General features: G+C 47.2%; 1 pseudogene; it reads right to left on the minus strand.

Annotated features, from left to right (window-relative positions):
• LOC116540731 overlaps positions 1–2892 on the minus strand; it is a 14263-nt pseudogene extending 11371 nt beyond the window's left edge.
• Between the last annotated feature and the right edge of the window lie 11851 nt (positions 2893–14743).

A 14743-nucleotide genomic window follows, 5' to 3' on the forward strand; every position in this document is an offset into this window, starting at 1 on the left:
AAAAAAAAACTGAGTAAGACACTGACCTCTGGCTGAACAGGGATTCCAACTGGAAGCTAACCTCTGATGGCAAGATTTATAGAAAGTACATGTCTTATAGATAGAAATTTTTAAATTCTCCATCTGTATAATTTAAGCAAGTTTTAAGTTAGATTATATAGGCAGAAGTCAACATGTCACAACTAATCATACCCAATGAACTCACCCACTCAACTAAACTGCCTTTTTGTTTTGTTTTGTTTTTGAGACAGGGTCCCACTCTCTTGACCACGCTGGAGTGCAGTGGCACAATCTCGGCTCCCTGCAGCCTAGACCTCCTGTGCTCAAGTGATCCTCCTGCCCTGGCCTCCAGAGTAGCTGAGATTACAAGTGCGCACCACCACGCCCAGTTAATTTCTTTTCTTTTCTTGGCAGAGATTGGGGTCTCACTGTGTTGCCCAGGTTGGCCTCAAACTCCTAGACTCAAGAAATCCCCTTGTCTAGGCCAGGTGCGGTGGTTCACGCCTGGAATCCCAGCACTTTGGGAGGCCGAGGAGGGCAGGTAACAACATCAGGGGTTCAAGACCAGCTTGGCCAACATGGAAAAAAACCCGTCTCTACTAAAAATACAAAAATTAGCCAGGCGTGGTATGCATGCCTGTAAAACCAGCTACCCGGGAGGCTGAGGCAGGATAATCGCTTGAACCCAGGAGGCAGAGGTTGTAGAGAGCCCAGATCGTGCCACTGTACTCCAGTCTGGGAGTACAAGAGCAAGATTCCGTGGGGGGGGGGGGGGGGAGGTAGAAATCCCCTTGCCTCAGTCGCCTAAAGTGCTGGAATAACAGGCGGGAGCCACTGCGCCCAGCCCCTCTTTATACTGTTTCCCTCCCTAATTCTGTACATCTCTTATTCCCCCTTCTCTCTCTAGCTCTTGTTTCTTTCTCCCTGGGATTCTTCTCCTCACCTTGTACCCCACTCCTCTCCTGCTGTTTATCCCCTTCTCCCCTCTATTCCTTCTCGTCCACCACTTCTGCTCCATCCTCCCAATTTATTTAACTTCTTTTTCGTTCAATCTCAGTATGTTTCCGCCTCTTCTCCCATCTCTGCGCCTCCTCTGCTCTCCCTATTACACGCCTGTCTCCACTTTCAGGGACCCCACATCCCCAGGGGTCCTCCCTGCTGTGGTTCCCTCTGTTCTCCTTGCCACCAGCACCACTCTGCTCCAAGTCCCTCCTCGTCTCCCTCACTCTGCTGAGCGTCCCTCTTTGCTGCCCCATCCCTACCTTGCTTCCTTCATCTCTGTACCTCTCGCTTTTCTCCACATTTTTCCAGTTGCTTTTCTCCTTTTCACTTTTGCTGTCTCTTGTCAAACCCCATACTCTACTCTGCCATCTGTTACCAGTCTCTCTCATTCTTCTTTTCTCTGTCTCAGGTTTTCTACTGCCTTCTCTGTCTCCTGATCCCTTTGGCCCACACAATCACAGGAGGGTTTGGAGTAAGAAGCCTGCATCCCCGATAAGCGCATTTTTCAGGGTCTGGAGCTGGGCAGGCAAGAACACCCCGTGTCACAGGACAGACCTTGGGCACCTTCCCAACGCGGCCTCAGGGGAAGCGGTGACTGCGGAGGGGAGACCTGGGGAGCCGCAGGGCCCAGCACAAGAAGGGAGTATGGGGGCGACGGGGCCTTAAGACAAGGGTGGGGTCTGCAGGATCCCAGGACCAGGCAGAGGAGCGACCTCCCCGGGCGGGACTGGGGCCGCGGCGCTGTACTCCAGAAGCCGACCAGCGCGAGGGTAGGAGGCGCCCAGGGCGGGAATCCACCTCTAGGGTGAGGACTTTAAAAAGCGCGGGGCGGGAAGGGTCAGAAAAAGGTTTTTTTTGTTTTGTTTTGTTTTAAAGATGGGGTTTCACCATGATGGTCAGGCTGGTCTTGAACTCCTGACTTCAGGTGATCCACCCACCTCGGCCCCCCAAAGTGTTAGGATTACAGGCGTGAGCCACCGCGCCCGGCCCTCAGAAAAACGTTTTGAGCAGGAAAACTTCGCGATAGGAAGTGTACACATTGCCCTATGGTGGAAAGACCCGGGACGGGACCAGCCTCAGGGGGACTTTCAACCTTAAAAGGAGCGACTCCCGGACTCTCACGGGAATGTCTCAATTTGCTCTGGGTGAAGGAAGACAGGGGAGATTTCCAGGTCTGTGGGGACCCTATGTCCCAGGTACAGGACCCCGGGGACCTGGAAAGCGCAGACTTAATACAAGTAAAAGCGAAACTCACGAGCTGCGGCGTGACCTCCCCACCAAGCGATCCGCTTCCGGTTTGTGCGAATCTGCGCACGCAGGACGGAAGCCAAGCCTGGGCGTGGCCCACGTGGGATGGGCGGGACCCACGTGGGGGAGGGCGGGACCCACGTGGGGGAGGGCGGGACCCACGTGGAGGTGGACGGGGTCGTGGCTAGGTGGGGGCGGGGCCCGAGGCGGAGAGATCTTGCCCTTTAGAAACCGCAGAGGACCGGAAGGGGTTGAACCTGTGCGTCTCTCAGGCTCCCCTCCCAGCGCCTTTATTTTTCAGGTTTTGGGGCGAAGACAGGCCAGGAAGGCTTGGAATGCAAAGCCCTACCTGGGCGGAACGTACGAGTTCATGCTGGCGGCCCACAGAACAGAATGGAAATTCTCTCCTTTTCTATTTTCCGTTCACTCGGGAGGGAGTGTTCACCCTGTGCTCAGCTTCAGAGACTGTCTTAGGGTCACGCCTGGGATGCGAGGCGGAGTGCTCAGGCCCGGGAGGAGGTCACCACCTGCTGCTTAAACACTGCAGGGATGCGGACGCGGGGGCGGGAGCCTCAGGTGTCAGCTACTCTGGAAGCAGCCGCGGGAGGATCACTGAGCCTCCGGGTCCAGCCAGTCTGGGCTCCCTTCCTCATTTTTTTTTTTTAAACTTTTTTAAATAAAATTTTTAATGTTATTATTCTTTTCCATGTCGATATCCAGTTAGTTGTCTCAGCACATTTGTGAAAGAGATCTATTACTTTATCTTTTTTATTTATTTTTACTTTTTTTTCCTCTGAGACGGAGTCTTGCTCTGTCCCCAAGGCTAGAGTGAGGTGGCATGATCTCGGCTCACTGCAACAGCGGCCTCCCGGGTTGAAGCCATTCTCCTGCCTCAGCCTCCTGAGTAGCTGGGATTACAGGCACGCGCCACCATGCCCAGCTAATTTTTTGTATTTTTAGTAGAGACGGGGTTTCACCGTGTTGACCAGGATGGTCTCGATCTCTTGACCTCGTGATCCACCTGCCTCGGCCTCCCAAAGTGCTGGGATTACAGGCGTGAGCCACCGCGCCCGGCAATTATAACTCACTTTTAAGGAAACATCAGGTAATCCATTTAGGAGAGAAACAATATGAATGTGATGCATGTGGCAAGGTCTTTAATCAGAAGCGATACCTTGAATGCCATCGTAGATGTCATGCTGGTGAGAATTACAAGTGTCATGAGCGTGGCAAGAGCTTTACAATTCAGTCCTTGTAATTCATAAGGCAATTCATACTGGAGAGAAACCTTAAAATGTAAAAAATGTGACAAAGTTTCAGTCGCAGGAGGCGGAGGTTGCGGTGAGCCGAGATCGCGCCATTGCACTCCAGCCTAGGTAAAAAGAGCGAAACTCCGTCTCAAAAAAAAAAAAAAAGTGAGTTATAATTAAAGGCTTCGCTACTCTCATTATATTGGAAAGAGTTTTCTCTCATGTGTACTTTCTATTTTTGTGTGAGTAATAAAGAATGAAGGAAATTATTGTCATAGTTATTAGAAATATGGGTTTTGGACTACAGGAAATTCTTCTGGATGTTGAAACCAAGGAAGCATCATTGATAAGACTTCTCCACTTGATTACCAATGTTCCCTTCAGTCTGAAATATGTGGACTTCCAAGCTGATCTTCAATAGGCTTGTTTTCAGCATGCCTTTGATCATATTGCTCTTTACCACCAGAAAACTCTTTGGTTTCTGTCATGAGTGCTTCATGGCCATTTCTTTCATCATCTTGCCACTGAAACTCAAAGTCATCAATATCTTTCTCAATTTCCTGGAAGGAAAAAATCTCCAGTGTGATGACTTTCATGTGTTTCCAATGTCCCTGTGTGGAACGTTTCTGTATTGCCTTGCCCTGTGAAGGAGAACTCTTTCATCATGCATTTAGAAGAGATATCTACAAAATATAAACACCAATAGGTTTCCAATTAGGTAGACATGGTAAATAATCCTGAAATGTGTAAATATGACACAAAAAACAATACTTATTTTAAACTTCCCAAAGATGATCTTCAAAGTTTAGAAACACAAAAAAGTAAGATTCTTTAATAAATAAAGGGCAATAACAGATACTTCAAATCATGTCTCTACAGAAGCCTATTTCCAGGATCACGAGAAAACACTGACACGGCACCAGCATGTATAAGCCTAAAGCACAGAGTATTTTTCCACTATGACCATAAAGTGTGTAACAGTTTGCAAAAGCATAACACTGTCACATCAGTGAAGAGAAAAATAAATATTCTTCCTATTGACAGCATATTTACTGTATACAAATAAATGCTAATGGACCACACAATATACTACATTGGTAAATAATCCACAACAAGCTCATGTAAGCTCAACCAAAATCAATGGACATTCTGTATTGTCATACAATCATAGCACTGAGAAGATGAGAAAAGATTACAAAATTTAACTGAGTGTGTTGGTGCACACCTGTAATCCCAGCTACTCAGGAGGCTGAGGCATAAAAATTGCTTAAACCCAAGAGTCAGAGGTTTCAATGAGCTGAGATTTCACCACTGCACTCCAGCCTGGGAGGCAAAGTGAGATTCCGTCTCAAAAAAACAAAAAAGAAAGTTAATAAATTTTTTTTCTGAATAAAATTACCTATGTCCATGCAGAAAAGGCACATTGTGATTTTTTTTTGTTTTTTTTTTTTTTTTGGGACGGAGTTTCTCTCCTTACCCAGGCTGGAATGTAATGGCGCGATCTCGGCTCACCGCAACCTCCGCCTCCTGGGTTCAGGCAATTCTCCTGCCTCAGCCTCCTGAGTAGCTGGGATTACAGGCACGCGCCACCATGCCCAGCTAATTTTTTGAATTTTTTTTAGTAGAGACAGGGTTTCACCACGTTGACCAGGATGGTCTCGATCTCTTGACCTTGTGATCCAGCCGCCTCAGCCTCCCAAAGTACTGGGATTACAGGCATGAGACACCGCGCCCGGCTGTGATTTTTTTTTTTTATTGTATTTTTATTTTTTTGTCACTCTGTTACATCAGGTTAGAGTGCAATGGCACGATCTCTCGTGCAAGCAGTTCTCCTGCCTCAGCCTCCTGAGTAGCTGTGATTACAGGCATGCACCACCATGCCCGGCTAATTTTTTGCATTTTTTTTTTTTATTTTTTTTTCTCGCCCCGCCCCTCCCAATTTTTTGCATTTTTAGTAGAGGTGGGGTTTCACCTTGTTGGCCAGACTTGTCTCAAATTTCAGACCTCAAGTGATTCACCTGCTTTGACCTCCCAAAATCCAAAAACTACTGGTATGAGCCACAGCACCCAGTGACACTTTGTGACATTACCGTGTAGAATGTGTCAGCTATACTGCATACCAGATGCCAAAAAGCCATATGTAAAATCATGTAAATTAATTAGTAAAATATTGTAACCCATGATAAAACCAGCAAGCAAATAATAAGTCCATTTATACAGCCTCCAGAATGCTGAACAATTCCCTCTTAAGAAAAAAGACACGCCGGGCGTGGTGGCTCAAGCCTGTAATCCCAGCACTTTGGGAGGCCGAGGCGGGTGGATCACGAGGTCAAGAGATCTAGACCATCCTGGTCAACACGGTGAAACCCCGTCTCTACTAAAAATACAAAAATTAGCTGGGCATGGTGGCGCACGCCTGTAGTCCCAGCTACTCGGGAGGCTGAGGCAGGAGAATTGCTTGAACCCAGGAGACGGAGGTTGCGGTGAGCCGAGATCACGCCATTGCACTCCAGCCTGGGTAATAAGAGCGAAACTCTGTCTCAAAAAAAAAAAGACACAACTTCTACTTGCCACCAGCACACAATATAAGAACTGAAATACATGTTAAGATCACTACCTTCTGATGTCTGAGGTCAAGAAAATACACAGCATTATGAGGAATAAGAATTGACTGACAGCCAGGCACAGTGGCTCAGGCCTGTAATCCCAACACTTTGGGAGGCAGAGGCGGGCAGATCACGAAGGTCAGGAGTTGAGTCTGGCCAACACAGTGAAACCCCATCTCTACTAAAAATACAAAAAATTAGCCAGGCATGGTGGTGGGCACCTGTAATCCCAGCTACTTGGGAGGCTGAGGCAGGAGAATAATTTGAACCCAGGAGGCTGAGGTTGCAGTGAGCCAAGATCATGCCATTGCACTCCAGCCTGGGTGACAGGGTGAGATTCCATCTCAAAAAAAAAAAAAAAAAAATGGCCGGGCACAGTGGCTCACGCCTGTAATCCTAGCACTTTGGGAGGCCGAGGTGGGTGGATCAGCTGAGGTCAGGAGTTCAAGACCAGCCTGGCCTTCATGGTGAAACCCCATCTTTAAAAAAAAAAACAACTGATTAACACAGTGTCAGAGGGTGTAATTATGATGTCACAACAACAGTTACGTAATAGCCAGGCAATACACCATTCTACATGTATGCATGGCCCTTAGTTATCTAGTTAACTATGCAGAAAATATAAATCATAGAATACGTACTGGAAAATTTTATAAACTGAGATTACGGGAATGTATTCTCTTCCCAGATCCACAAGAGGGAGTAGTTTCAAAGGCAAGAACTTCCCAACCACATCTCCATCTGGGAGCTTAGACATCTTAGTTTAACTTTCACACATGGGAAGAGAGACTGTCCAGAAATCAAAGGTCAATCACTCCAGCAAAAGTTTAAAGGAACTCCTTTCATAGGACAGAACACTTGAATAGGGCGGGAATATCTCCCAGGTTAAAAGTCCCCTTCTCCCACATCCGGGCAAACCCCATCTCTGGATCCCCCTTCCATGACATTGTGGGAGCTGATTTTCTTTCTCCTTTTTCTCTCTTTCTCTGCCTAAATAAATCACTTTCTGCAAAACTCTTTGGGGTCCGATATTTACTTAAAACGAGCTCACCACGCCCAGTGGGGTCCCCTCTCCCATTCTTGGGTGACTGAGGGATCAAGGGCCTGGAAGAACACATCCTATCAGACAGCTGAGCCTCCCCCATGCCCCGCAACCCAGTCTTAACATCAGGGAAAACATTGTATAAAGCAAATTGCACTACTCTAAGGACACATGCACACCAAACATTCATTGCAGCACTGTTTACAATAGCAAAGACTTGGAACCAACCCAAATGTCCATCGATGATAGACCGGACAGGGAAAATGTGGCTCATATACACCATGGAATATTATGCAGCCATGAAAAATGATTAGTTTGTGTCCTTTGTAGGGACATGGATGAAAGTGGAAACCATCATTCTCAGCAAACTGACACAAGAACAGAAAATCAAACACCACATGTTCTCACTCATAGGCAGGTGTTGAACAATGAGAACACATGGACACAGGGAGGGGAGCATCACACACTGGGGTCTGTGGGGGGGAACTAAGGGAGGGACAGCAGGGGATGGGGAGTTGGAGAGAGATAACATGGCGAGAAATGCCAGACATAGGTGATGGGGAGGAAGGCAGCAAACCACATTGCCGTGTATGTACCTATGCAACAATCCTGCATGTTCTTCACATGTACCCCGAAACCTAAAACGCAATAAAATATTTTTTTTAATTACACAATAAAAACACAAGAAATATGATGTGGGCTCCCTGGTCTGAATGTTCGTATTGGCAGAAAGCCATGTTGAGAGTTCTCATTCTCCAATAGGATGTTCCTGCACATGGAGCCTTTGAGAGACTTTGGTCATGGGTGTTGACTACTCGTGAATAGGATCAGTGCTTTTATAAAAAGAGACAGTCAAGAGCTCAATGCCTGTTCCTCTTTCCACCATGTCAGGACTCAGTAGGAAGATGGCTGGGCTCAACCACGAGAAGGTTCTCACCAGGAACCAATGTGGCTGCACCTTGCTCTTGGAGTTCCCACTTTCCAGATTCATGAGAAATAAATATCTGTGTCTTAAGCCTCCCAGGTAAAGCTACTTCTTTTTCTGTTTGTTTTTGAGAGCGAGTCATGTTCTATCACCCAGGCTGGAGTGTAGTGGCACGATTCTCCTGCCTCAAGAGATTCTCCCGCCTCAGCCCAGAGTCTCACTCTGTGGTTCAGGCTGGAGTGCAGCGGCGCAATCTTGGCTCACTGAAACTTCCACCTCCCAGGTTCAAGTGACTCTCCTGTGTACCTTGGATAACCACCACCACATGCAGCTAATTTTTGTATTTTTAATAAATGGGGTTTCACCATGTTAGCCAACCTGGTCTTGAACTCCTGATCACAGGTTATCTGCCTGTCTCGAAGTGCTGGGATTACAGGTGTGAGCCATCAGGCCTGGCCAATTTTTTAAATTCAGTAAATTCAGGCCAGGCACGGTGGCTCAAGCCTGTAATCCCAGCACTTTGGGAGGCCGAGGCGGGTGGATCACGAGGTCAAGAGATCGAGACCATCCTGGTCAACATGGTGAAACCCCATCTCTATTAAAAATACAAAAAATTAGCTGGGCATGGTGGCACGTGCCTGTAATCCCAGCTACTCAGGAGGCTGAGGCAGGAGAACTGCCTGAACCCAGGAGACGGAGGTTGCAGTGAGCCAAGATCGCACCATTGCACTCCAGCCTGGGTAACAAGAGCAAAACTGTCTCAAAAAAAAAAAAAAAAAAAAATTCAGTAAATTCAAGGTTTTACCACGTTGGCTAGACTGATCTCAAACTCCTGACCGCAAGTGATCCACCCACCATGGCCTCCCAAAGTGCTGGAATCAGAGGCGTGAGCCACCACAGCCGGCCAGTCTAAGCTATTTCTGACAGGAGAGTGAAATGACTGAGACAGGAAAATAATCTTATCATCAACATCACTGAAGGCTGACAGGTCTTATGGAACAGAGGAAGTTTAGAGTCTGCACTACAAAACTTGCAATACTTGAAGCCATCTAATAGAACTAACATGTTTTAATAACTTTGAGGCAGGCCGGGGTGCAGTGGCTCATCCCTGTAATCCAAACACTTTGGGAGGCTGAGGCAGGAGGATCATGAAGTGAGGAGATCAGGACCATTCTGACTAACACAGTGAAACCATATCTCTACTAAAAGAATACAAAAACGTAGCCAGGCATGGTGGCATGCCTGTAGTCCCAGCTTCTTGGGAGGCTGAGGCAGGAGAATCGCTTGAGCCCTGTAGGTGGAGGTTGCAGTGAACTGAGATCACGCCACTGCACTCGAGTCTGAGCGACAGACCAAGACTCTGTCTCAAAAGAAAAAAAAAGAAAGAAGGTTAAAGAGGAACTTTTGGCCGGGCGCGGTGGCTCACACCTGTAATCCCAGCACTTTTGGAGGCCAAGGCGGGTGGATCACGAGGTCAAGAGATTGAGACCATCCTGGTCAACATGGTGAAACCCCGTCTCTACTAAAAATACAAAAAATTAGCTGGGCATGGTGGTGCGTGCCTGTAATCCCAGCTACTTAGGAGGCTGAGGCAGGAGAATTGCCTGAACCCAGGAGGCGGAGGTTGCGGTGAGCCGAGATCGCGCCATTGCACTCCAGCCTGGGTAACAAGAGTGAAACTCTGTCTCAAAAACAAAACAAAAAAGACAAAGCTATTTAAAATAATAACAATGGCTGGGCATGGCAGCTCACGACTGTAATCCCACCACTTTGGAAAGCTGAGGCAGGTGGATCACTTGAGATCAGGAGTTCAAGGCCAGTCTGGCCAACATGGGGAAACCTCGTCTTTACTAAAACCACATAAATTAGCTGGCCGTGGCAGTGGGCACCAGCAGTCCCAGCTACTTGGGAAGCTGGGGCACAAGAATTGTTTGAGCCCAGGAGATGGAGTCTGTGATTAGACATGATCACACCACTACACTATAGCCTGGGCGACAGAGTGAGACTCCATCACAAATAAATAAATAAACAGGCCGGGCGCAGTGGCTCACACCTGTAATCCCAGAACTTTGGGAGTCCAAGGCATGCAGATACCCTAAGGTCGAGAGTTTGAAGCCAGCCTGGCCAATATGGTGAAACCCTGTCTCTACTAAAAATACAAAAATTAGCTGGACACAGTGGCGGGCACCTGTAATACCAGCTACTGAGGAGGCTAAGGCAGGATAATAACTGGAACCCAGGAGGCGCAGGTTACAGTGAGCCGAGATTATTCCATTATACTCCAGCCTGAGCAAAAAGAGCAAATCTCAGTCTCAAAAAAATAAAGAGATAAAAAATAACTATTGGGTACTGGGCTTAGTACTGGAATGATGAAATGATCTGTACAAAAACCCCAATGACATGACTTTATCCATGTAACAAACCTTCACATGTAGCCCCAAACCTAAAGTAAAAAATAAAAAAATTTTAATTTCCTGCAGAATTTTTTCTAAAGCACCATAACGATTCAGAAAAACACAAGTATGAGACCTGCTCTAATGTCTGACACAGAACTGACAGTAGTGGGTCCCCGGTGAGGCTGGAAGGAGGGCAGAGGACAGGTCAGGGAAAGGAGGTGCTTTATGGCCAAGGGGCTAAGCTGCAGCTTTGCTTGGAGCTTTACCACAAAACAAATATGTACATCATGTGGTGTTTTTTATTTTGGGATGGAGTTTCGCTCTTGTTACCCAGGCTGGAGTGCAATGGCGATCTTGGCTCACCGCAACCTCCGCCTCCTGGGTTCAGGCAATCCTCCTGCCTCAGCCTCCTGAGTAGCTGGGACTACAGGCACGCACCACCATGCCCAGCTGATGTTTTGTATTTTTAGTAGAGACGGGATTTCACCATGTTGACCAGGATGGTCTCGATCTCTTGACTTCGTGATCCACCCGCCTCAGCCTCCCAAAGTGCTGGGATTACAGGCTTGAGCCACCGCGCCCGGCCCCATGTGGTGTTTAAATATAAAAATATATGTTTAATAACTAGTAAGCTGGGAATAGTGGCTCACACCTGTAATCCCAACACTCTTGGAGGCTGAGGTGGGTGGATCACCTGAAGTCAGCAGTTTGTGACCAGCCTGGTAACATGGTGAAACTCTGTCTCTACTAAAACTTCAAAAAAAATTAGCAAGGTGTGGTCACACATGCCTATAATCCCAGCGACTTGGGGGGCTGAGGCAGGAGAATCCCTTGAACCTGGAAGGCGGTGGTTGCGGTGAGCTGAGTTCATGCCACTGCACTGCAGCCTGAACAACAGAGAGAGGCTTTGTCTGAAGAAATAATAATTGGAATAAAAATAAGCCTCCATCCTACAAGGATAAAAAAGAAGTACTGCTCCCATATTTGAGAAAAATTATAACCATTTTTACCGAAAACACCTGTTTCACAATCCTCTCCACAGTAAATCACAGTTCCATGAGCTTAATGCATTGAGAATGGTTTAATGAATCTCCTGTTATTATTTAGGTTGGTTTCATATTCTCAAAATAACGATGGAATAAAACACCTTGTATCATTCATGTCTGTGTGTGAACTTTCCATTCTAATGAGTAAGAATTTTGGAGTCAGAAACACAAAAGCTCACTAATTACCTAAAAATGTAGTATAAAATCAGGCAGAAAAAAATTTTTCTTTTTTTTTAAAGGAAATTTGGTTGTTTTATTCATAAGTAATTAAACTAGGCAAAGTAGAACTGATGTCGTTATGATGCAGGAAATACAAGACCTCTTTTCACAAATATCAGCATAACCAGAAAATAGTGGCTATAGTACAACAGAGGCAAAAGGGCCGAGGGAATCAATGAAGTACGTGACACCGTAACCCTTCACCTCAATCAAGCCTTTTTTTGTTTTTTGAGACGGAGTCTCCATCTGTCGTCCAGACTGGAGGGCACTGGCGGGATCTTAGCTCACTACAACCTCCACCTCCAGGTTCAAGCGATTCTTCTGCCTCAGCCTCCAGAGTAGCTGGGACTACAGGCACGTGCCACTACGCCTGGCTAATTTTTTGTATTTGTTTGTTTGTTTTTGTTTTTTGAGACAGAGACTGGTTCTGTCACCAGACTGGAGTGCGGTGTTGCAATCTCGGCTCCCTGCAACCTCCGCCTCCCAGGTTTATGCGATTCTCCTGCCGCAGCCCCCCAAGTAGCTGGAACTACAGGCACATGCCACCATGCCTAGTTAATTTTTGTAATTTTAGTGGAGACAGGGTTTCACCATGTTGGCCAGGCTGGACTGAAACTCCTGATTTCAAGTGATCCACTAGCCTTGGTCTTCCAAAGTGCTGGGATTACAGGCATCAGCTACCACACTCGGCCATTATTGGACTCCCTTTCTAGAACTTACCATGTACTTTGTGCACATTAATACGTGACTTCCATTGGCAGCTGCTCTACTCCTGGTCTACAGAGAGCTGGCGGTGCATCCAGATGTGGCCCCTGAACAATCCCTGCTGCCCAGCAGCCCTGACACTACGGGGCCCACACCCCATCTCCATTCCCGTCTGGGCATGAGTCCTCTTCCCAGGACCATGTCCAGTGCAGCCTCTTCCCAAGCTCATGTCACTGGGTCATGGGAGCTGGAATCTAAGCGAGATGAGAGGGACTGAGGGAAGGCATGGGTGAGTGCCAGCAAACCTGTCAGGCAGGACGCTTCAGACTCAGAGAAGATTCCCAACTCCAAGGCCCAGCATTTCTGAAAGGAAGGAGACAGAACATCCACCAAGAATATCATCTCACCTGAGGAAGAGCCATCCCTGACTCCTTTGCTTTCCTCTTCCTCTTCCGGGTTTCTTCCTCATGTATCAAGAGTCTTTAGAAGTCAATCCTGAAGGTCAAAAATATGTTTTTTACTGCTCAGAATCAACACACCCCCTCCCTGGAACACAACGACACATACAAAGGAGACCTCACCCAGAGGAAATACGGTTACCTCTGCTGCCCACTACACCAGGGATGATAAACTCCTACAAGAAAACTAAGTGATTTTTGATCCCTTTCTTCAGAACCCGCTTCCCTCCCGGAGATGCCCACACACAGACTGCATCAGTGGGGAGTTGGGTTGGAATGAGCTCCCCTTCAGGGCACAGACCCAGCCCTAAAGCCCAGGCAGAGGCTGGGTGCGGTGGCCCAGAACTTTAATCCCAGCACTCTGGAAGGCCGAGGGAGGTGGATCCTATGAGCACAGGAGTTTGAGACCAGCCTGGGCAACATGGTGAAACCCCATCTCTACCAAAAATACAAACACTTAGCCAGGCATGGTGGTACACATCTCTGTGTCTGTGCTCCCCGCTAATTAGGAGGCTGAGGTAGGAGGATCACTTGAGTCCAGGGTGTGCAGGTTGCAATGAGCCAAGATTGCACCACTGCACTCCAGTCTGGGTGACATGAGTAAGACTCTATCGTAAAAAAAAAAAATCTCAGGCATGAGGGCTCATGCCTGTAATTTCAGAACTTTGGGAAGCAGAGGCAGGCGGATCACAAGGTTAGGAGTTCGAGACCTGCCTGGCCAAGAGACCAGCCCAGTCAATATGGTAAAACCTTGCATCTACTAAAAATAAAAAACTTAGCCGTGTGGTGGCCTATGCCTGTAATCCCAGCTACTTGGAAGGCTGAGGCAAGAGAATCACTTGAACCTGGGAAGTGGAGGTTGCAGTGAACCGACATGGTGCCATTGCACTCTGCCCTGGGCAACAAGAGCAAATCTCCTTTAAAAAAAAAAAAAAAAAAAGTGCTATGTAGGCCAGGTGCAGTGGCTCATCCCTGTAATCCCAACTGCAATCCCAGTACTTTGGGAGGCCAAGACAGGAGGATCCTTTGAGCTCAGGATTTTGACACCAGCCTTGGAAACAGTGATACCCCATTTCCACACACACACACAAAAATACAAAACCTAGTCAGGCTTGGTGGCTCATGCCTGTGGTTTCACCTACTCGGGAGGCTGAGTTAGGAGGATCACTTGAGCCTACCAGGTGGATGCTGCAGTTAGAGATCACCCACTGCACTGCAGCCTGAGCCACAGAACCACACCCTGCCTCAAAATATTAATTAAATTATAAGTATTATGTAATCACAGAAAGTAATTATCTGTTGATTTGTTTTGCTTTTTTGAGATAAAGTTTCACTCGTTTCCCGGCCTGGAGTGCAATGGTGCAATCTCCACTCACTGAAACCTCCGCTTCTTGGGTTCAAGCGATTCTCCTGCCTCAGTCTCCCAAGTAGCTGGGATTGCAGGCATGCACCACCACGCCCAGGTAATTTTGTATTTTTAGTAGAGGCAGGTTTTCTCCATGTTTGTCAGGCTGGTCTCAAACTCCAGACCTCAGGTGATCCACCCACCTTGGCCTCCCAAAGTGCTGGGATTACAGGCGTGAGCCACTGTGCTCAGCCCATAGAGTGATTTTTTTCCACTTCACTGCCCCACTTCCTATCCCACTCTGGGAAAAGGGAAGAAAGTGACTCAAAACTGAATAAATCACTGCCCTCTAGCTGAATAAGGATTCCAAGTGGAAGCTAACCTCTGATGCCAAGCTTTATAGAATGTACATGTCTAATAGATATGAATATGTAAATTCTCAATCTCATCTGTATAATTTTTTTTTTTTTTTTTTGAGACGGAGTTTCACTCTTGTTACCC

Source organism: Sapajus apella, unplaced genomic scaffold (assembly GCF_009761245.1).
Source record: "Sapajus apella isolate SASKATOON/1434 unplaced genomic scaffold, GSC_monkey_1.0 scaffold144, whole genome shotgun sequence".
Classification (NCBI taxonomy): Eukaryota; Metazoa; Chordata; class Mammalia; order Primates; family Cebidae; genus Sapajus; species Sapajus apella.